The following is a 25181-nucleotide window of genomic DNA, read 5'->3' as shown; positions in this document are numbered from 1 at the left end:
TATTGAACCTGTTGATAATTTCTAGCGTTACTGGCCGACTCTCCATAGACTGGAGCCCAGACAGCATTTTCCTGCTCTCCTCACTGAACCATGCTCATTGCTTGGAAATATACTGTGGGTACTCCATATCTATGCCATGTATGAGGACAAGCAGCTCCTTCCCTGATCATCCTGAGAGCCCAAGGTCCCTCACTCTACCCTCAGCCATCCCTCCTCTGTCTACACCCAGGTTAGAGACTCTCATCCAGAGTAGAATCTGATACCCTCTTCATAAATAGGCTGCTTTGTCCGAGACTTCAGATAAGTGAAGCTGGAGCCAGAGAAGCAGAGTCACAAAGAGCACACAGCCCGGGACAGGACCCCCCAGAGGGTGTCCCACACTACTACTTCCATGGCTTATATCACAGGTGCTGGCAACAGCCAATGAGTGCGCGTCTGTGAGCACTCCACTTCCCAGGCTCCATCTGCAGTGGGGAATCCCCTGATATCAGAGATGGTGTTCACCTTTTGAACAGCAGGTTGAGTATCTGCTGGGTGTTAGCAAGTTTTGTACAGGTGGTCAGGAAAGTGGGGATGAAGATATTGTCCCAGACAAACTGGGCAGACAACATGGGGTCCAGCAGCAACTGCAGTGTGCCTGCCGTGAGGAACCCTGGCCTGAGGAACAAGCCTGGAGCCAACTGATCTTCATCCTGTAGCACAGCCCAGGAGGGACAGGTCAAGTAGAATCTAAAGAAACTATTAGAAGATTCACTGCCACACAGTAGACTGAAATACCTGAAAAGAATTGATGACACACATGGGCAGGGAGAGCTGGTGACGACCAGGGAACGCAGACTGGTGGGCTGGGCCTGGGGTTAACTGCCCTGCTGTCCCATGTGGCCTGTGAGATCCTCTGGAGAATCTCCAGATGCAGGCCGGGCACCTCTCCTGTCTGCACTGAGGCCTGAACCTCTACAAGTTGGGAAACAGCAGGAAAACATATTGCTTGACATACAATTTCCACACAAGGGAGCTAGCTGGGGCTGGGGACTGTGGGTGCCTGGATACCTGGGTTCTAAGGTCTCTTTGATCTCTTGTCAATAAAGTGAGGTAATCTCTGGAGGTCCTTTAACTTGAGCCCTTCTAACCAAGACCTTCTCAAATTTCCTCTGTCCTTAAGCTCTTCTTGACTGTGAACACAACTAACCAGAGTTACACCCCCAACCTCACCCTACTTTCCTCGGGTAGACCTGGGTACAGCAGTGGCCACCCTGGCGGAGGTACACGTGGCTTCATAAGCAGCCCTCCTCCCAACCAGAAGTGACCCAAGACATTGTGTTCCCTCAGGGGCTCCCAGGCCCCCTCATCCCTGATCCCCAGTGATCCCCTTTGGATCTGCTTCCTAGGAGATCATCAGGCTCCTAAGTTCCTGTATCCCCTCTGACAAGAAGTGTTACATCACCGAGGCACTAACCTGGATGGACAATTCCAAGGAGAGGAACCCAGGAACCCAGCCCTGGGATCCCACAATGGGCTCTAGAAAATGCCACCTCTCCTCTTGGCCACAGGTTCCTCTGCATCACAGGAAGACGCAAATGAGACTCAGAAACCATGTCCTTCTCACATAGACCTGCCAGGGACCCCCGTGACTCATAGAACCGACCCGCGTCTCCTCTCAGTCCTCCAGAAGGCCACTGCACTAGGCCTCACACTAACTGTAGCCTCCCCCTGTCCAAGCCTGTGGGCCGCTCCCCTTGAGATAGACTGGACTCAGACCTGACTTCTGAGCAATGAAACAGGCGACGTCCACGACCAAGTTACGAGAAGCTGCGAGGTGGGGCGGCTCTGTCTCTCCCCTGTTCCTCCTTCCTTCTGTGTCTCCCCTTTCATCTCTCATTGTAAGGAATCATCCACTGCCCAGCGGACAGTCCTCCTGGGTAAAGGTCAACCATGTCCCAACCAGCAGACAGAAAATCACTGAGGCTCAGCCAGACGCATTACTGCCACATTCCCAGAGTCTGTTCTTGGTAGAGGTCACAACCACAGCCTCCCAGAGACATGAAAGTTGAGGCCTAGATAGAGCATGCCTGACCCTGGGCGCATAGAAAGTCTGACTTCACCCGAGTGTGGCTGTCTGCGGTGGGTCAGGGAGAGGCTGTGGCACAGCCTGGACAGCTAGAACCATCTCTGTCTTGTCCACCCTCCTCCCACCTCTCTCCAGCCACAGCGGCCTCCTCTCCAGCCTCCTCTCTGGACATACATCTCCTTCCCATTCATTATGGCTGAGACTTCAATGCACACCATTGCCAGAGGGGAGCAGGACAGGCTCCCTCTTGTCCTTCTGGTTCTGTCACCTCAGTACCCTCAGACCCAGGCCTCCCTGCAGCTCCTGGCTGCTTTCACTGTGGCCGCTGCTCTTTCCCTTCTGAGCACCTGGTAGGCACTTTGTGCACCTCCCTCTGCAGCTTGGTAGCTGCAGGCCAGGGGCTATGTGGGGGGGGGGGCGTTGTGGGCAGCAGCCAAAGTGGTCATTTTCAGGCCCTGCATGGGGCTCAGAGTGCAAAGTAAGAAGATGGATGTAGGACCTCCCTCCTCGAGCTGCACAGACTGCACCAGGCTCAGGACAATTGGGATCTCTGCTTGGCTGGAAGGCAAAGAACAAGGGGAATGACCCTGGAGGCCCCAACCCCCGTGGGCCCTCACTAACTTCACTTGCTCCATTATCATGGTGATCACCACTGCCCCCATGTGCCAACTCCCACCCTGCAGCTACAGGAGGAAAGCCAGAATCACCATGTTCACCAGGCTCAGACAATGGGTTCCCAGGGCAAAAGAGGCCTGAGGAGCCAGGCCTGAAAGCCCCAGGGGTAAGGAGAGGGACTTTTCCCTCCTCCCCAGGAGGTTTCCTCACTTACCAAAGCAATGACTCAGACTCATTTCTATGAAGCATCCAAGCATTCTCTTCTCTGGACCCGGGAGGAATTTCCCATGTGCCATGTTCTGCACAACACAGATGTCCAGACACCGACCTTCCAGGGTGCTCTCTGCTCTCTTTCGAGAGGTGAGGAAGTATTTTCCAAGGATTTCAGCCAGTGTGTTCCAAGATCATCACTGGGAAACAAGGTCTACAGAAAACCATTCCCTCCTGATCTTGTATTTCTTTGCTATTAGTTGTAATATCCCCATGACATCTTTCATTTTGTTTGAGGCTCTTTCTGCCTTCTATTCTTCAAATTATCTAGGGGTTGGGTTGATTAATCTTATTACTTAAAGAACCAAAATTTTCTTTCAGTGATTCCTTTGTACTTGTTTTTGTCTCTATTTTTATTAATCACTACCTTAATCTTTTTTTTTGTCAGTTGTGGGGCTTTAATTCTGGGCCTGGGAACTGTCCCTCAGCTCTTCAGCTCAAGGATAATGCTCTACCATTTGAGCCACAGTGCCACTTCTAGCTTTTTCTGCTTATGTGGTGCCGAGGAATTGAACCCAGGGCCTCATGCATGCAAGGCAAGCACTCTACCACTAAGCCACTTTCCCAGCCCCCTAGTCTTTGAATTTCTATCTGCTAATTTTTGGTAAGATGTTTTTTCTATTTTCCTCGACATTTGAGAGACATCATTAAGCTATTCTTGAGTTCTCTGTACTTTAATGTAGGCACCCAGAGCTACCAAGTAAAATGGCCTAACCAGCCATTCTTACTGTGGAGGGAGACTCACAGATAATGTCCTAGAACCAGGATAGTAAAACTTTCTCTGAGAAAGAGGGTCCAAATGATAGCACCCAGCTCTCTAACGTGTCTGTGAGGGTTCATCTTGCTTAGCCACCTGATTTCCCTGAGAAACGCTGGTCATTAGTAAAGTGCCATTTGGTGTGGGTCTTTGAACAACATTCCAGGGATGTGAAGATCATAAAGGCTGATCTGCCAAATGTTTTAATTTACTGATGGATTCAGGATTTGAATATGCTATTGGTACATGGTATAACTGTAGAGCCCAGTTGGAGCCTAGCAGGAGGAAGTGCTTTGAGGGGTTGGTCTTGACCTTGGTCCCTCCTTGCTATTCTCCGTGCTTTATGGCCTCCTCTACCCCAAGCTCCTATCACCATTGTGTTCTGGATCATCGCAGAATCAAGCAACAGATCCAGATGACCTTTTGCTGAAACTGCAAACTTAAGATAAATCTTAAGTTGATTCTCTCAGCTATTTCTGGGGGAAGGACAGATCAGCACACTCTGCTTTCAATAAAGCTGGACAACGTCTCACAGCAGTGAACATCTCAAGGTGTCTTATGTGAGCCGACTTTGTTTCTTACAGAGGTCGGTAGGTGCTTAGATGTGACTTGGATGGTCTGGAAGAGCATCTTATTGCACTCACCAGTTCCTTCACACAAGGACTGCTTGAAGCATCAGGAAAGTGAGCCAGAAGAGACAAGAGGCTGAGATGGATCCTGCGTAAGGCAGAGTGATGGAAGACAGAGCAAGGCTGAGTGTCAGCTAGCAGCTGAACATCAGCTAGCAATGTGATTCCAGGCCTGGACTCCAGGATGGTCCCTGGTGGCCTGCTCCCAGGTGACAGGGAGGAACTCCCAGAGGAAGGTGAGAGGTGTGGGCCATTTGCCTGAAAATGGGAGCTTTGTATGTGAAGCCTTGACTTTAATTGTCAAACTAATAGATATAATAATAATAAATAAATAAATAATAATGATAATAGACATGACCATAGTCAAAGACCTGGCCCTTGGCCACAAGGTTCAGTGGATCAAAACACCAAAAATGCTTAAAAGAGAAAATATATACATGTACATGAGCAAGCACTGAAAACAGAGACATAATCAAGATACAAATCTGCTCACAACTGCACAAACACCATGCAGTGAATGAGCAATAGAAACGTGCACACCACCAAACCTACGTTCAAAGGGAAAGGTTTGAGAGTAGACTTCACATGAGCTCTAATACAGATCATAAAGTATCCAGTTCTTCTGTGTATGCCATCCAGTTCTCCCAATCGTCCTTCATCTGGCAGTTTATTGATGTTGGAAATAACGCTCGTGACCTTGACACCATCCCCCCGCCCACACACATATGCAGAAGCTCAGCTTACATTGCCCAGAGTTGATGGTATTTGCCTTCAAATGAGGCTGTGAGGGTCAGCCTCAAGAAACTCCATTTGAACAGAGACCTTTGCAGTGAATCCATTCCCAGTTGCAGTAAGAACCACCAAGGCCACTGCCCCAGTGCACCTGTTCTGCAGAAGAGGGAAGAGGTTAGAGGACCCAGAGTATGCAACCACTCTCTATAAGATGTTGATGGGCCAGTTGGGTGATGGGAACCTACTCAGTACAGACTGGTGCTCATAGACACAATTACCACTCTTCCCTGAATTTCCATTAACTTCTGATATTCTGGTTTCCCCTTGGACTTCCACAAATTAGGGCAGTATCTCCCATCCTGCTCAGTTTCTGTTGCTCCAAGGCAGGAACCAAAGGACACAGACAAAAGAAAAATAAAGCACTAGACAAATGCAATGACTGTTTTCCAATGAAAAAAAGCATACTTTCATCTGCCATGTCACAACACACTTCATAGGCTACAAAGAATATTTACCTACTAGGAACCTCTCATTGTCACTGCAGCGTTCATTGTTGAGGTGATGATGGCCACATAACAAATGAGAGGAGGAAACTTGTGCTAAAGAAAAACCTTGCCCTGTAACTTGCCCTTGTTAAGAATTCAGAATTAACAATGATGCAGAGATGTCAGACAACCTGTCAGGGCAAAGTCACAGTGCTTACATGGAACAGCTCTTTCTCTTGGGGGGCGGAGGAAGAGGAGAAGGAGGGGGGAAGGAGGAGGAGGGAGGGAGGAGGAAGGAAGGAAGGAAGGAAGGAAGAAAGGAAGGAAGGGAGGGAGGGAGGGAAGGAGGGAGGGAAAGAGGGAGGAAGGGAGGAAGGAGAAGGGGAAAGAGAAGGAGAAGACAAGGGAGGAGAGGGAGAAGATGAAGGAGAAGGAAAAGAATGAGGACGAAGCAGAAAAAGGTTAAGGAGGAAAAGGAGGAGAAGCAAGAAGAAGCAGAAGAAAGAAGGAGGAGGAGGATGAGGAGGAGGGAGAGGAGGAGGATGGAAGTAGGAAGAGAAAGGGGAGGAGGAGGAAGAGGAGGAGGAGGGTGAGGAGGAGGAGAAATACGTTGTACAAATCCTCTAGCTCCACTAGTGTTCGCTGACATAAAAAAAAATCATTGTTTTTTTTTTATTAATTAAATTTTATTTGTGAACATACTGTACAGAGGAGTTACAGTTACATGGGCAGGATAATGCGTACATTTCTTACCAAGCATTGCAGCGTCCTCCTTTGTTTACCCTTCACATCCCTTCCCAGCCTCCCCCCTCCCCCCCAATCCCAATCCTTCTCCTTCCCCCCCTTCCCCCCCTACCCCCCCCCCCCCGCACTAACGTTGTAAAGCTCGTTTTGGACATGACAACTTGTACTTCTCATTGTTGCAACAGGTCCACCTGTATCCTTAAACATTGTTTTGAGGTGACTGAAATGAGTAAAAGGCGAGAATTCTCTGTTTTCCTATTGTGTCTGACCTTATTGCAGCCTTAAATTTTGGTTTAATTCTCAACTCTTCATAGAGACATGTTGATATTTAAAATATATTTAATCCAATATGCTAATACATGACTGAGTCAGCCTGTTTCCCTTGGGATCTGGTATGAGTTAATGTTGTGTATCTTCCCTTTTCACCATAATGGGGCTTACTTGGTCCCTTCAACTTAAAATAAAAAATTAAAAAACCATTTTCATACCTCACTATCCACATATTCCATTTATGTTCCCCATGGCACTTGTGAACCAGTGTTCACACAGGAGACAGAACTGCACAGTAGGCTGTACAGTGAGTGTTTATAGAATGAATGATGAGCAAGTCATTGATATTAGAATTGTGTAAAGACTAGATCAGCAATGCAGGGAAATAGTGAAGGGAGAAAAAATTCAGCATTGGATCTCTTCTAAGGCTGAGTTCATACCTGTTGAGAGGCGTCGAGGTTTGGATTACGGCCAGGACTCATAGACTGTTTCCTGTGTCGCCTTGGGTCATAGATGGTCACAGTTAGGACTGTTGTGAGCTGGTTAGGAGAGGCAGTCTGGCTAGACAAACACAATGTCCCTCTATCCTCTTAGGGTCAGAAGAGATGGGTCTTATAAGCCTCTAGGGTTTAAGGGAATCTACAGGTAGTGGTGCCACGAAACTTGACAGGAGGTCATTAAGGTCCCACTGAGGTCAGTGAACTTCCTGCATGTCCCTTACTTATGGCAATCTATGACGGTTAGTCTACAGCATGTTGATGGAGAATGAAATGCTTTGTGACACCAGGAAGGAGACCCCTTGTTTCAAAGCCTCTATTTATTAAACTTACTGTGGTCCTGTGGGTTCAGTTCTGCTAACACCAGGCAGTGCAGGGTGGATCCACAGCTGGAAGACATTGACCGATGGCTAATAACTTCACCCTGTATCTGGCTTATTTGTCTCCTTAACATGGAATGGGAGATCCATGTGAGCAGTACACTTGGTTTGTTTGCTTCATTGCAGCATTTCTTGAGTCTAGAAATACGTATTCAATGGAGAGTGTGCACAAACCTTCAAATTTGCTAATTTCTTCAAAGCCACAGACTTTCTATTATCTCAAGTAAATACACACCCTTGTTTGCTGTTTTGTACATTTGCCAGTAAAGCAAAGTTTTCATGGGACACAGTGTGTGTGAGCACGTGGGAGTTTCCCGGTTGGTAGAACGCCTCTGAGTTGATCTGTGGGTTGTAGGCCATGCGTATTTTTTTTTTTTTAAATCTTCATGACCACTGTGCTATTAGAATGAGTCCTTTTGATTTAATGGTCATTGTGGATTCACACACAGGAGGAAGAAATAATAATGAGATGGCATGCATTCATCACCCTCTTACCAAGTCAATTTTTCAAAGCTAAAGGACATCAGAAGCAGAAAGCTGGTGTTGATCCAAACAAGGGAGAGAGGAGCAACCGGGATGGATGAAGTGCTTTTCAGAGCTATACCTCCTTCCTCCCCCAAATCTCTGCACCCCTGCCAAATGCTCCTCTCTTCTCTGTTACTATTCTGTGTTCTAATCAGTGAATAAGGCTTGCCCCTGCACTTATTCAGATACCTGACTCAATCAGCATTGTATAGTTTTTTTTTTAATTTTTTGAAGTTATTTTTTAATTGTGAAAATACCACACAGAGGGGTTACAATTATATGGGCAAGATGATGAGTACATTTCTTATCAAGCATTGTTGCCTCCTCCTTTGTTTCCCCTTCCCATCCCTTCCTATCTCCCTACCACCACCCTTCCCCACTACCACCCCCCTGCCAAAGTTGTAAAGTTCATTTTTCGACATAACATCTTGTACATCTCATTGTTGCAATGGGTCCACCTGTATCCCTATTTAAACAATTTGGTTTTTTTCCCTTCCCCTCCACATATTATACCAACATCAAATACAGTGAAAGCAGGGGTTATACTGTGGGGGAGGGACATACAAAGCATCAAAGAAATCATCTTATAAATATGTTAGAAACATTCGCAAGAAAGAAAAAAAATTGAATTCTTATCTTGAGGTTCATTTCACCTAACATCAACTTATCTGACCATTTCTGCTTGTCTCAGACATATATTGTTGTTTGTGCCTGTCCTGGAGCTTGAACTCAGATCAGGGACTGGGTACTGTTCCTGAGCTTTTATTACTCAAGGTTAGTGCTCTACCACTTGAGCCAGAGCTTTATTTCTGGCTTTTTGTTGCTTAATTGTCTATGAATTTCATGCAGTTTCCTATCCTGGCTGGCTTGAAACCACAATCCTCAACTCTTAATCTCCTGATTAGCTAAGATTATAGATATGAGCCACTGGTGCTGGGCCATTGTGTTGTTTTTTTTTAACTACAGTTATATACATAACTTTCTGGAGTTACAACTCCACATCTAATAATTATTTTTCATTATTATGTTGTATAGGTATTGTATCTCCATTTTTCTTTTAAAAATTATTTTCATTGACCCATAATCATTGAACATATTTGTGAAGCAGATGGGTGTTTTGATCAGAATATCATTAAATAAAAAGTTTAACTCAAATAGAAGCAATCCAAAAATAAATATAGAACAATAAAAGACATGAATAACAAAAACGATCCTTAACAAAAAGAATAGTGCTTGAAGAATATCAATACCAAATTTCAAACGCTACTGCAAAGCCATAGTAATCAAAACAGCTTGGTACTGGCATAAGAACAGACCTCAGGACCAATGGAATAGAATTGAAAACCCAGAAATTAACCGACCTATAGCCACCTAATCTTAGATAAGGGAACTAAAAACATAGAATGGAAGAAAGACAGCCTCTTCAGTATATGGTGCTGGAGAAACTGGTTAATCACCTGTAGAAAACTAAAGCTAGATCCTAATATATCACCCTGCACCAGAATCAATTCCAAATGGATCAAAGACCTCGGAGTCAAAGCAGACACCCTGAAAACATTACAGGACAAAATAGGGGAAACCCTAGGTCTCCTTGGCACAGGCTGAAATTTTCTTAATAGAGAAACAGATACACAACAAATCAAAGAAAGGTTGCACAAATGGGATTGCATGAAGCTGCACAGTTTCTGCATGGCAAAGGATATAGCTAGCAAGATCAATAGAAATCCCATGGATTGGGAGAAGCTCTTCACTAGCTATACAATGGATTAGGGTCTCATATCTAAAATATGCTTCGAACTCAAAATATTAAATCCCCCAACAAAATCCTCAAAGATACATCAGCCCAATAAATATGTGGGGTAAAGACTTAAAGAGAAACTTCTCTGAAGAGGAAATAAGAATGGCCAATAGACACATGAAGAAATGCTCAACTTCTCTAGCCATAAAAGAAATGAAAATCAAAACAACATTGAGATTCCACTTCACCCCAGTTAGAATGGCTATAATCAAGAACTCTAATAACAACAGATGCTGGAAGGGATGTGACCAGAAAGGAACCCTATTGCATTGTTGGTGGGAGTTTAAAACTTCTTCAACCACTTTGGAAAGCAGTATAGAGATTCCTCAAAAGACTCCACATAGAGCTTTCCTATGACCCAGCAATCCCACTTTTGGGCATTTCCACAAATGATCACAAACAAGGCTATTCTAAAACTACCAGCACAACCATGTTAATTGCAGCATTATTTACCATAGCTAAGATATGGTACCAACCCAGATACCCCTCAGTAGATGAATGGATCAAGAAAATGTGGTGTGTATATATACAATGGAATTCTATGCCTCCATCAGAAAGAATGACATTGCCCCATTCATTAGGAAATGGAAAGACTTGGAAAAAATATTAAGTGAAGTAAGCCAGGCCCAAAGAAACATTGGTCCCATGGTTTCCCTTATTTGCAATAACTAGTATAAGTCTAGGACAAAAGCTATGTACATATGACCAGATAAGATGATGTTAAGCAAAATGAACCCCAAGATAGGGACACAAGTGTGTTTTTCTTTTTTGCTATTGTTTCTAATGTATTTATAATGTATCATGTGTTTTTTTTGTTTCTTTGTATGTTCCTCCCCCACAGTAAGACCCCTGTTTTCACTGTATCTGATTCTGGTACCCTGCATCTTGTGTATACACTTCTCTAATTTGGGAAGGGGAAGGGGAAGGGAAAAAATGCTTAAATAGGGATACAGGTTGACCCATTGTAACAATGAGATGTACAAGACACTATGTTGAAAAGCAAACTTTACAATTTAGGTGGGGGAATGGAGGAGTGTTGTTGTGAAGGTGGAAGGGAAGAAATGGTAGGAGAAAAGCAAAGGAGGAGGTAACAGTGCTCGATAGGAAATGTACCTTGCTCATGTAACTGTAAACCTTCTGTACAGAATTTTTACAATAAAAAGTATAAAAATAAGAAACCTAAAAAAAAGATGCACAGAGCTACTTTATTGACAAAAAAGTTTAACTGGGGTAAATTAGCATATCAATATATGCATCACCTTTCCCTTCCTCTTTCCTCAGTGTATATGTGAATACCTGCAAATACCTTTCTTCTAAGCATCATTTTGATATGTATTGCAAATGTTTTTAATTATATTTATGCTCCTGCCCCACAGAGTCCTGTATCATCAATAAACCTGCAATTGATCATCAATCTTTCCCTCCTACAAACCCCCTTATCTTCTTCTGTTTTCAAAATGAAATTTTTAACCAGAGGTATGATATAAATACTTGTCCTTAGGGTGCTGTGCTATTTGATGAGCTTCTGGGAACCTTCCAGATCACTGGGAGTAGGTCTTTGGGGCTACCTTTTCCTCGAATCTCTCATTTCTCCTCTCTGTCTTATTCTCTCTACATTGTCCTATCTCTCTCTCCCTTCTCTCTCTCATTCTCTCTCTCATTCTATCTTCTTTTCTCTCTTCTTTTTTTCTCTCTGCTTTCACTGTTTTATTTCTATTTATCTTATTCTCTTTTATATTCTCTCTATTTTATTTTCTCTTATTCTCCCTCTCACACTCTCTCCTTGTCTATTGAATCTTATTCTCTATCCTTTCCTCACTCACTCTCTCCTCATTCATTCTGTCTCTCAGTCCTGTCTACTATGAAGTGAACATCTCTCCTCGCTGTATCCTCCTACTGCCGTGATATTCTTAGTAAGTGTGTGATGCCAGGTGACCATGGGTTGAACTCTATGAAACTGTGAATCAACCTAAATTCTTCCCAATCATTAACAGAAGCAAAGAATGGAAGTTGTCTACCTATACTCTTTCCATTGCTCAATTCTCCTAAGATGTTGATTAAGTTCCAACCTCCACAAATGGTTGATTTAGTCTGAAAATAGATGAAAATTCATTGAATGGCATTTTTCTTGAAAAAGTGATGAGGGAGGAGTAATGAGTACATTTGTTTTTAATCCCTCATTATCTCCCACTTACCCCTCCCTATTTCCCTTCTCCCAAGTTGTAAGGTTCTTAAACCATATAGTGTCAAGTGAGTATCAATGCTGCATTGGTTCCTCCTTTGTCCTGCTCTTTCTAGGATTCCCTTTCCCTTCCACATATCGAACAATCTTTCATACAAAACACATGGCATCAAAAACTGAGAGAAATTAAAGAGAGAAAAAAAACTACATACAAGACATAGTAATAACCTCTTATTTCTAAATATTGGAGTGCATGTTGATACTGTTTAAGTGATTACATATATTGTCTCCACGTTTTGAGTCATATCTACTCTGAACTCATTATCTTTTATGCTTGAGAATGTGCATTATGTGTTATGGTTCGCTAAATGATGTTACCATTTGTCTAAGGAAGTGTTTAGATTGTAATCTAAAGCACAGAATTCATTTTCACTCATTTATGCGCTCTAACTAAAAGACATATATTCTGGGACATGTGTACATATATATGTATATATGTATATATATATGTATATGGCTGTGTCTTAACATAAATTATATATATGAGCAAACACAATATTAATTTACAAAGAGACTATTAATTGGAAATAGGCCTGAGGATGAGAAAAAGTAAAAGACAGATTGAATAATATTGAAATACATGTTGAAAGAGGACAAATATGCAAATGGATTGTTTCAAACTATGAAATAAAAAATGTTAAATAATAAATGTGTAACAAATGTCACTTTTCCCAGAAAAATGCCAAAATATACAAGATGGAAAGAGCTAGCAACGTAAGCCTAATTGGAAAACAACAATAAGCATTTATTTCCAATATTGTATTAAGAGTTGTATACAAGGTATGTCAAATTCAATCCAACTATAACACTTCACATGTGTCTGATTTCAACCAAAGAAACCAACTAAGTTGTCAATAAATATAGATACCCTATTAACTGACTTCAGACATACACAAACACAAATGTCTTCAGGAATCTTAGAGAATTATATTACTTGTCTTTAATTCACAAGTTTTTTTATGAGTATTTTATTGTGAAAATACTGTACAGAGGGGTTACAGTTACATGAGCAAGGTAATGAGTACAATTCTTATCAAGCATTGTGTGTTTTTTTTAATTGAATATTTTTTTCTTTTTGGTGCTAATCCTGGGGCTTAAACTCAGAGCCTGGACATGGTCCTTGAGCTTTTTGCTCAAGGCTAGCACTCTACAACTTTTTTTGATGGACATAAGTCTCATGAACTTTTCTGCCAGGTCTGGCTTTGAACCACAATCCACAGATCTCAACCTCCTCAGTAGCTAGGATTACAAGCAAAAGCCACCAGCACCTGCCTAACTGAACTAGTTTTTGAAAAAGATTCCAACTCTTCTTCATGTGTTAGAGTGGTTCCCTTGTTGAACTTACATATACATCTATAGGCAAGCACCATCACAAAAATCTTAAAATTTATGTTCAAGGGTAAAACTAGATACACATAACTCACATATTTTGTTATCCATTAGGTGCTACTCAAGGCTTCAAACTTTCAGGAGGCATTCTCCCCAGAGCTACATGTCTAGCCCCCTTTCCATCACTGAGACTTTGAGTGGAGCCTTGCTCTTTCCTTGGGCACACAAATGCACACTGATGCTCTTATGGATGCATCCAGTATAACTTAGTCTTCAAGAGCTTCCCACTGTTCTCTGCATGACAGATTATGCATTTGCATTTGCACTTGTGAACTAAGTTAACACTTTTGTCTATCTCTCTTACTCCATATTTCTCTCAATACTATCTTCGTGTGTATTTGTGGGTTACACTGAACTAAACACAACCATCAACACATACATTTCCTTGATGAGAATTCAGTTCGTGGTCAAGGGTCTACTGATGTTCAAATTTTCCCATATTGTGTCTTTAGCATTACGTCCATTATGTGAATTGGTTCATGTTGGTGAATACAATCATATGGCTTCATTGTTCCAGTCCATAGACATTCCATCCAGTTCTTTCAGATGTTTGAACTAGAATAGAAACCTTTCCCACATTGTTTATACACATAGATTCTCTTCAGTATTTTTTTCCTGTGCAAAAACAGTACTGGAGAAAGTGAAAACCTTATCAGATTTTTATATATGTAGGGTTACACCCTACTGTGTTATCTGCATCGGTTTTTAAAATTTGGTAGTACTGAGGAATGAACCACACCCTTCACCCCTTAGTACGTTGCTTATTTTTGAGATACTGTTTTGCCTTTACACTGGATATTTTTGAAACCTGGACTGTGATTCCCTTACTCATGTTTTCCCATATCACTAGAGAGAACAGCCATGAACAATTGAAGCAGCCATTGGTTAAGATGGACTTTCATAAATCCTTTCCCTGAGGTAGCCTCAAACCATAATCTCATCACAAATCCCAGCTAATAAGATAATATGTGGAGGCTACAAGTCATCATCAATCTGACCCACCTTCCTAATGCTAAAGATTTCTTACACCTTTTCTCTGAAACCATGCTCAGGAAGGTCTTCTGCATAGCTTTTGGGTGAGCCTAGCAGCAGAAATCCTTGCCCTTTCTTCTCCAGTGGATCACATGTAGGCTGGGGTAAAAGGAGCTCAGAAAGGTGCACATGGGACCTAGCCACTAACCCTTGGCTGACAAGCGCACGTCTGCCAATCTTAATGGAGACCAAATATAGTCTTTTTCCCTTGAAGGTTGTACCATCTTGGGTGAGCACCCAGGGCAAACTGCAACACAATCCACAACCCAGGTCTAATGACACTAGTACAAGGAAATCTGCCAGAGTAATTTCATCTTGGCCCAAGCCACCAGTTGGCTTTTCCACATATTAAATTACTGCAGAGAAAGCCCTCCTTCCCAAGGTTGAACAGTATTTGCTGCAAGACTCCGCATAAGGGGATGTCCTAAGGTGAACAGGCATATGAACCTCCCAGGGTCTGCTTGTGTCTATGTCTTATGCTCTCTACTCTGGAGCTTCCTGGGATGTTTAGGCCCTAAGTTTTATCTCAGGCCAGGTTTCTGTTGTAGACTTAGAGCCATATACAGCAGAAGCTTGGTAGGCAGTGTGCCGTCGACCCTGTGACTTGGGTGAATTCAATGGCTGTAGCCTTCTGTAGGTCTTCACTGCTCTGGAAGTAATGCCTATTCAATTTATGTATCAAGCAGGTATTGCATGAGTTATTTGCTGACCATTGATACTCAGTTTGGGGCTTATGTTTCTTCATGATCACCATGGCCTGCTCCTGATTTGCTGTGACCTTGGACAAAACCTATTTCCTCACCATGAAAAGAAATGTCATCTGCCGTCAATGGTGACTGAACTTTGGCTCCTAGAAACCTGGTGGAGTACCCAAGGTGTGTTCGTGATCAGAGCCTAGACTCTTGAGTTTTCAGTCCCCAAATCCCTGCAATCCTTCAAACTCTGTTCATTGTCCACTCTCCATTGTCAGCCCTGATTGTCTTGCACCAGCCACCCAGTTGCATTCTCCTTTCCTGGACAGCCAGGCTCTGTGTGCCCTGCCAAGGTTGGTGCTTATCAGCAGGGACCACAATGCTATGGAGGGCAGCCACGGCCATGTATGCCCCCTTGAGGCGCTGGGTTGCCCAGCAGGTGCCAGAAGAGGCAGTACTCTGCCCAAGCAGCCAGAGCAGAGCTGTCTGGTTTTGGCCTTGCCCATCAGAGTCCGTCACAGTGCTATGCACTGCCCTCGACGAGCCTGCCTGGTTGGACATCCATCTGCAGCATCTGTTCCCACCAGGAGTTGGGGATTTCCTGCGCCATTCTCCTATGGAGGAAGAAGAGTGAACACTGGAATTGCTGTTCAAGTTGGAAGCAAACGAGTGCTTCCGAGTGAACTACGAGGTCATTCACCGGTTCCAGGGACCCCTGGCCTAGCCACCCTAACGCCAGCCAGCACATTCTCCCTCAACATCTCTCCCCCAATGCTACACCATCACTTGCACCCAGAGGAGCTCCCAACCAGGGGAGGGTCAGACAAGTCCCTTCCCTTTGTGGGCCAGTTCTTTGGGACCCGGAATTTCTTTGGGTTGCTGCTAGTTATGGACAATCTCAGAAGTGTCACCAGGGCACAAGGAAAAGAGGAGCCTGACCTATATAGATTCATCTCACCACGCTCAGCATTTGTTCCACATCTGTAGCTCTGGACCGACCCCCTCATTTCTTCTTAGATTTCTCCAGGTTCAGGCTGTCCACCTGGTTGGATTCTCCTCACTTTAGTCTTTGGACTTCCCCTTTGAATGTGTTCTTGCTTTCTGGGGAGATGAAATGGCTACTGGGGAGCAGAGCAGTAGTTCTCATGGCCCTGTCCTGGCTTCATGGGGCAGGAGCCAGGCAAGGAGAGCAGAAGCAAGCCAGAGCACACAATGGACACACATGGTAGACGTTATAGTCAAGCACTGACCATGGCATGTTTGAGGAACATTCTCCTTTTCCATCTTCCCAGGCTTTAGATGGATGCACGGAGCCTGTTTTCTTCATTCTCTGTTCTTGTTTACAGTATTCCGCCCTCTCCATTGGAGAGCACCTCCATCCTTTCTATCAACTACATACACCTTTCATCATATTATTTTCCTGTTTCAAGGCTTCCTTGATCTATAAAATAACTCCAACCACTATTTTATCTCATCAATAAATTAGTGGCAATTATAGTGAATTCATGAAACAGACATCAAGATGATTATGTTAATGAATAGTTTAAGATCAAAAATAAGATTAGAAATGCATAGCACACAGCACTTAACACATGCTAATGACTATTATTACATATATATATTCATAACATCTCTCGTGATCGCTAATTCCTACATGGTTTCCATGCTTTGTCTCCCCTTAGTCTAATCTTTTATTCCTACTGTACTGGAATTTTCTGACTTCAGATTCTGAAATCAGTCTCAGCTGATTGGATTACCTTTCTAGTTTTTCTGTTTTCTCTTATGTTCAAATCATATCATTTATATATCTCCCTTTTGCTTCAGTGTAGATCTTACGTGTACCCTAGAGGTAATGCGTTAAAGGCTTGATCCCAAAGCCCTGACACTGCAGCCTTCAATTGGTCGGGCTTAGTTGGTGTCGTAGTCGTTGGAAGTATACCTTCCAGGTAGAGAATGAAACCCTGTCCTCTTTCTTCTTCTCATAAGGTAAGAAATTTTGCTGTCCTATGGGTCATAATTTCCCTCCAAAGGCCGAAATTGTTGGGTCCAACTAATCATGGACCAAAACCTACAAAATTGTGAAATTATCCTCTTATTTTTATAAGCTGTTTGTCTCAGGCATTTGTTATAGTGATGAGGAGCTGATTGATACACCACTGACACACTGATTCTCATTATTTATTGTTCAATATCGTGACCCTGGAACTCTTTCCTCTATAATTTCCTGGAGTCTAGCCAACTGTATTTTTTTAAAACATTGGAATTGACAATGGTGGCCCACAGTTGCAATCCTCGTTACTCAGTGGGTCATGGTTTAAAACCAAGTTGGGCAGAAAAGTCCAGGAAACTTCATCACCCAATCCAGGGTGGTGATATGCCATAAACCAACATGCTATGAGTGTGTGTCCCTGATTTCCAGTTCCAGTACTGACACATACAAGAACATTGAAAGAGGAGCTGTAATGTTTCCTTGTTTGTATCTTCACAGTGCAAATCACATTTTAAATGTTCCAAAGTCATTCATTGAATAAATTAATGACATGAAAATATAGATATTTGTGGTATATTATTATCAATTCCCAGTAAAAAACAATTTATATCAGTGACGTTTGACAATCACCTCTGAAATTTGGGTACTGGTGGACATAAAGATTTGACAGATTATCAGAACATGGCCTTTACTTTGACAAATAAGAGAGAACTTTCTCCTCCTCCCTGCAATAATACTCAAAAGAGATTATTTCATTAGTGCAGGGATGTTTATTTGCTTATGGCTCTTGGAAGATAGGAATTTGATATTTATTCTCAGGCAATTGGAAAATTGATTTTTACCCATTTAGGAGTTTAAAATGGATTCATAATAACTCTTTTCAAAGAGGACAAAAGCTCAAGTATATCAATTGATCAATAGAACATTTAAGAAGATAAAGAAGTCAATATCAAAGAATTTGAAGACCTTGCTGAAGAGCATTACTTCCCAGTCAGAGAATAAAGTCATAAAGTATTGCCAAGGTACAAAACTAATCATTTGAAAGTGCATCTTTAAATCTGGGATCCCAGGTTTTGGAGTATAAGGCATCAAAACCCCTTCCTATCACTGTACAATCAGGATGCCCATTCCATTTCAAACCTCTGAGTCATCATAAATGTTTAATTTTATGCTGTGATCCATCCTTGATGTTTGTTTCAAACAGTTCTGGGTTTGTACAAATTAACCCTAGGAGGGCCTGAGTTAAAAAAAAATCTTGAAGGAAGAGGGAGAGGCTGAGGAGCTGCTTTATATATGGTAGCACACAAGAAAAACACCAAGAAATGTGACTCCCTTTTAGTTTCATCTAGAAAACATACCAGCAGCCTAGGAGAGAATTCTGTCAGTCATTTTGATATGGTTGTCTATGGCTGTGATCCCCTCCCTCAGGAGGCTGAAGATGGAGAACTGCAAGTCTGAGACCAGCTTGGGCTACCAAATCAGACTCGGTTTTAAGGAAAAAAGAAATGTTGGTTCTGCTCAACTCTAGTTAAACTCTAGTTTTAGCTTTAGCAGATTGGGTTCTCATGGGTGAGCACCATTGGCTTTGTTCTTTCTCTTTAATTACTCTGACCCCTAGAGCCCAGGCAACTTTGTGCTCTGGGATGTGTGTATCCATATACCTGGCAATCCCAGTTTATCAGAAAGACATTGTCCCATTCTTCTACTTGTCCTGGTCCCAGAATCAGCTGGCTGAAACCCTGAGAGCATTTCCTATATGACTGGGAACTGGTTGGCAAACCATCCCCTTGGCTGCACAGTGAGCTTTGTGCCTTCTGTTGATTTTGAGTTCAGTTTCACTGGGGCTCCACCTGCTATGGCTGCTGCTATAACTCCTTTGTTATGATGTCCCAAGGATGTTACTCAACTACCTCTTCAGCAAGGGATTCCTTGGCCTTAACAAGGAAATAGGACCTGAAACATCAAGTTGAGCATGCAGACTTCAGCCTGTAAAAGGGGCAACTCTTTCTGGGGCCTCTCTCACCTCCAGAGTGTTTCTCTCCCACAGACAGATTTAGGAAATAGTATATTATGGATATAATACTAGTCTGGGTGATGTACTCTATAGATTTTAATACCATGAGGTTGAATTTAGTCTCGCTGAGTCTCATTTACATTCTCTGCAGAATGAAGATACTGCAGCACCAACCTCTACAGCTATTGTGATCATTAAAAACAGTCATCTGCTGGGTGCTGGTGGCTCACACACCTGTCACCTTAGCTACTCAGAAGGCTGAGATCTGAGAATTGGAATTCAAAGCCAGCCTGAAAAGGAAAGTTTGTGAGACCTTTTCTCCAATTATTCACAAAAAAGGTGGAGCTGTGTTTTAAGTGGTAGAGTGCTAGCTTTGAGCAAAAATCTCAGGGAAAATGCCCAGGCCCTGAGTTCAAGTTTCAGGACAGGCATGCACACACATACACAAACACACACACACACACACACACACACACACACACACACACACACTCCACCATATTCCTCAGTGTCTTTTTTCTCTTAAACCAATAGCCAACCAAGAAATCTAGATGAAGACCTTGATGGGGAAGACCACCATCCTCCATTTCAAACTCAGTGACATCACCAAAAGAACATTCTGACTGACTGCATGGCTGAATTTTGCAGTCGGACAGCTGGACAGTGAAGACAATATCCAGATGGCATTCACCGGCCTTTGGTACATCACCATGGAACTGGATACAGCTCAGACTGAAGTAAAATCACAGCAAGACACACTTGCCTTGAACTCCATATTTCAACTCTCATGAAAAGTAGCACTTAGAGCTTTTATCTCCAGAAAAAAAAGTCAGAAAAGATATATCACTCTATCCTGCTCCCTGCAAGGTAGCTTTTTTCCTGAGCCTCATTTTCCTGGGGAAATTATCACCATGCTAAACATGGCAAATACACAATCTGCTTATAGACAGACCTCTACAGATGAAAATAATGGCAATTGATGTTGATTGCACAGCAAAGATTTATTTTCTAGGTGCTAGCCTGAGAATCAGGACACTGTTACACACATTAACACTGCTACCAGACTATGTAGGGACATAATGATACCATGCACCCTCTTTTCTCAATAAAGTCTTAGTCTTAAATGTGCTTATGGAAGAAAGACCTATTTTGCCCTACTAGAATACACTTTTTATTATTATGAAAATACCATACAGAGGAGTTACAATTACATGGGCAAGATAATAAGTACATTTCTTATCAAGCATTGTTGCCTCCTCCTTTGTTTCCTCTTCCTATCCCTTCCCATCCTCCCCTTCCCTTTTCCACCCCCTTCTCACCCCCCCCCCCACACCCATATCCCCCTGCCCTGGCCTAAGTTGTAAAGTTCCTTTTTCAACATAATGACTTGTACATCTCATTGTTGCAATGAGTCCACCTGTATCCCTATTTAAACAATTTGTTTTTCCCTTCCCCTCCACAAATTATACCAACATCAAATACAGTGAAAGCAGGGGTTATACCATAGGAGAGGGACATACAAAGGAACAAAGAAATCATCTTACAAATATGTTAGAAACAATAGCAAGAAAGAAAAACCATTTAAGTCTTTATCTTGGGGTTCATTTCACCTAACATAGACTTATCTGACCTTTTCTGCTTGTCTCAGACATATACTAGTTATTGCAAATAAGGGAAACAATGGGGTCTATGTTCCTTTGGGCCTGGCTTACTTCACTTAATATAATTCTTTCCAAATCTTTCCATTTACTAACAAATGGGGCAATGGCATTCTTTATGATGGAGGCATAGAATTCCATTGTGTATATATACCACATTTTTTTGATCCATCCATCTACTGAGGGGCATCTGGGTTGGTTCCATATCTTAGCTATGGTAAATAATGCTGCAATAAACATAATTGTGCTGGTAGCTTTAGTATGGTCTTGTTTGTGATCATTTGGGGACATGCCAAAAGTGGGATTGCTGGGTCATAGGGGAGTTCTATGTGGAGTCTTTTGAGGAACCTCCATATTGCTTTCCAAAGTGGTTGAACAAGTTTACACTCCCACCAACACTGCAGTAAGGTTCCCTTCTGTCCACATACCCTCCAGCATCTGTTGTTATTAGAGTTCTTGATTCTAGCCATTCTAACTGGGGTGAGGTGGTATCTCATTGTTGTTTTGATTTGCATTTCTTTTGTGGCTAGGGAGGTTGAGCATTTCTTCATGTGTCTATTGGCCATCCTTCTTTCCTCTTCAGAGAAGTTTCTCTTTAAGTCTTTAGCCCACTTAAGTTATTGGGCAGTTGTTTCTTGGAGGATTTGTTGTTGGGATATTTAATTTTTTGAGTTCGAAGTATATTTTAGATATGAGACCCTTGTCTGTTGTATGGCTAGTGAAGATCTTCTCCCAATCTGTGGGCTTTCTATTGATCTTGCTAGCTATAGCGTTTGCCATGCAGAATCTCTGCTATTTCATGCAATACCAAATTTCAAACTCTACTACAAAGCCATAGTAAACAAAATAGCTTGGTACTGACACAAGAACAGACTTCAGGACCAATGGAATAGAATTGAAAACCCAGAAATGAACTTACAGACCCATAGCCATCTAATCTTCGATAAGGCAGCTAAAACAATAGAATGGAAGAAAGACAGCCTCTTCAGTAAATAGTGCTGGCAAAATTGGTTAACTACTTGTAGAAAACTAAAGCTAGATCCTTATATCTCACCCTGTACCAGAATCAACTCCAAATGGATCAAAGACCTCAGAGTTAAAACAGACACTCTGAAAACATTACAGGATGGAATAGGAGAAACCCTAGGTCTCCTTGGCACAGGCTGAAATTTTCTTAATAGAGACCCAGAAACACAACAGATCAAAGAAAGGTTGGACAAATGGGATTGCATGAAATTGCAGAGTTTCTGCATGGCAAAGGACATAGAATACACTTTTGCATAGTTGTTTGTTACCTTATAGCCAGAACCTCCATTAAGTTATTTTTCAGTGATTTATTTAGGTTCAAGATAGATATTTATAGACATATGTGCTAGCTACTGTGACATACACACACACACACACACACACACACACACACACACACACGCACACACACACACACACACACACACACACACACACACACGTGAATTCTATGTGTCCATCAGAAAAAATGACATTGTTCCATTTGTTAGGAAATGGAAAGACTTGGAAAAAATCATATTAAGTGGAGCAACCCAGACCCAGAGATATATAGGGCCCATGGCTTCCCTTACTTGCAATAATTATTATACATTTAGGATAATCTTATCAGATGGGCAGAACAGCTCGAAAGCTATGTACATATGACCATATAAAACTAAGTAAAATGAACCAAAGACATGGACACGAGAGGTTTTTCTTTGTTGTGCTTGTTTTAATGTACTATGTGATTTTCTTTTGTTTCTTTGTATGTTCTTCCCCCTATGGTTTATCCCTGTTGTCACTGTATTTGATTTTGATAAATGTATATACATTTATCTAATTTGGGGAGGGGAAATGGCATAACAAAATGCTGACACAAGGACACAGGATGACCTAGAGCAACAATGATACAAGACATGTTGGAAATGAACTTTACAACTTCGAGGGGAGGGGGTAGTAGAGGAGGGAAGGGAAGGAAGGGATAGTGGGAGAACAACAAAGGAGGGGGCAGCAATGCTCAACAGGAAATGTCCTCATTACCTTACTCATGTAACGGTAACCTCCTGGACAGGATCTTCACAATAAAATAAGATAAAATAAATGACCCATAAATGGGATCAAGAAAATAAGAAAAAGAAAGAAAAAGATTTCTTTGCAAAAAAGCTAGGTACTTATACATACGCACACGTTTAAATTCTGATGGCATTTTATGGGTGTCAAGTTAACTGTATTGAGGAATGTCTAGAAGATTGATAGAGTGTATCCTGGTTGTATCTGGGAGAGTGGATATTTCAGGATATGGTTGTCATAAGGTTCAAAAAACTGGGTGGGCCCCAACAACAAATCCTCAAAGAAACAACTGCCCAATAAGTAAGTGGGCGAAAGACTTAAAGAGAAGCTTCTCTGAAGAAGAAAGAAGGATGGCCAATAGACACATGAAGAAATGTTCAACATCCCTAGCCATAAAAGAAATGCAAATCAAAACAACATTGAGATATCACCTCACTCCAGTTAGAACAGCAAAAATCAAGAACTCTAACAACAACAGATGCTGGAGGGGATGTGGACAGAAAGGAACCTTACTTCATTGTTGGTGGGAATGTAAACTTGTTCAACCACTTTGGAAAGCAATATGGAGGTTCCTCAAAAGACTCCACATAGAGCTCCCCAATGACCCAGCAATCCCACTTTTGGGCATTTACCCAAATGATCACAAACAAGGCCACACTAAAGCTACCAGCACAACTATGTTTATTGCAGCATTATTTACCATAGCTAAGACATGGAACCAACCCAGATGCCCCTCAGTAGATGAATGGATCAAGAAGATGTGGTATATATACACAATGGAATTCTATGCCTCCATCAGAAAGAATGACATTTCCCCATTTGTTAGGAAATGGAAAGGCTTGGAAAAAATTATATTAAGTGAAGTAAGCCAGGCCCAAAGAAACATAGGTCCCATGGTTTCCCTTATTTGCAATATCTAGTATAGGTATGAGTCAAGCGGAAAAAGTCAGATAATGTGATGTTAGGAAAACGAAACCTCAAATATGTATTTTAATGTTTTTGTTTCTTTCATGCATGTGTTTCTAACGCATTTATAATATTATTTCTTTGTTGCTTTGTATGTCCCTCCCCTACAGTGTAACCCCCGCTTTCACTATATTTGATGTCAGTATAACATGTGGAGGAGATGGGGACAAACAAGTCGTTTAAGGATTCAGGTGGACCTGTTGCAACAATGAGAAGTACAAAATGTCATGTCAAAACCAGCTTTACAAATGTCGGGGGGGGGGGAGGGGGGGTATGATTGGGTGGGAGGGAGTGGGGAGGCTGGGAAGGGAGGTGAAGGGTAAACAAAGGAGGAGGCTGCAATGCTTGGTAAGAAATGTATGCATTATCCTGCCCATGTAATTGTAACCCCTCTGTACAGTATGTTCTCAAATAAAATAAAATTAAATTAAAAAAAAAAAAACTGGGTGGGCATTAGGGGGAATTGGTGGTGCTATCTAATAGGCTGGTGGCTCATATGAAACAAAACATGGGAAAAGGGAAAGTTACCAGAAGTGTGCATGCTCAGCCCCTCTGGTACATTTTGCTCCTGGCATTGCCTGTGGGCATGAGACTCCAGATTTTATAGCTTTGAATATGGGCTTCCAAGAGCAACTAACCAGGGAACTGCAGGCCTTCAGCCTCATCCTGAGGCTGTGTTATTGATTCTGTTTGTTCTGAGGCTCCAGATTCTTGGTCTGAGAAGTTACTGGTATTCCCAGGTCTATAGCCAGTGGTTGGCTCCTGTAAGACTATTTAGACTCTGTTTGTGTGAGCCAATCTAATAAACTACTCCTATAATTATGTGTGACTCTTCTTGGTTCAGTTCCTACATAGAACTCGAATACACATAGGTCAATATAGACAGGTAATAGAAAATAGATAGATAAATGATATATAGATGATAGCTGATATGTAGATAGATCACTGATAAATGATAGATATATAGATAGATTGATTCCAAACCACTTTTCTCCTAGTTAGTGGGGTACCATAATCTATCAGGAAGATAAGTTATTTAAATAAGACCATAAGTAATTGATGCTTTAAAAATTAAGGAACAAACAAAATAGTCTTCTCAGATTAATTTATTGGATGATCAGAAGGGTAAGGGTAGGATGAGAGAAAATGATTATATATTGAATTGTCAATTCTCTGTAGAGTCTAAAGAAATAGACCAGTATTAAAAGGTAAATTAACTTCCTGACACTTGCTTAACAACAGAAACAGGCAAGAGATACATAGGGAAAGTGCAGAATTAAAGAGAATTATTTAGAAAGGCATATAAATTACTTAGTATGTACCTCTTGTATAAGAATTTAAGTTGTATGGAA

Source organism: Dipodomys spectabilis, unplaced genomic scaffold (genome assembly GCF_019054845.1).
Source record: "Dipodomys spectabilis isolate Male_0828 unplaced genomic scaffold, ASM1905484v1 ptg000024l, whole genome shotgun sequence".
Lineage (NCBI taxonomy): Eukaryota > Metazoa > Chordata > Mammalia > Rodentia > Heteromyidae > Dipodomys > Dipodomys spectabilis.
The sequence above is the reverse complement of the archived record's forward strand: the minus strand, read 5'-3'. Positions refer to the sequence as shown.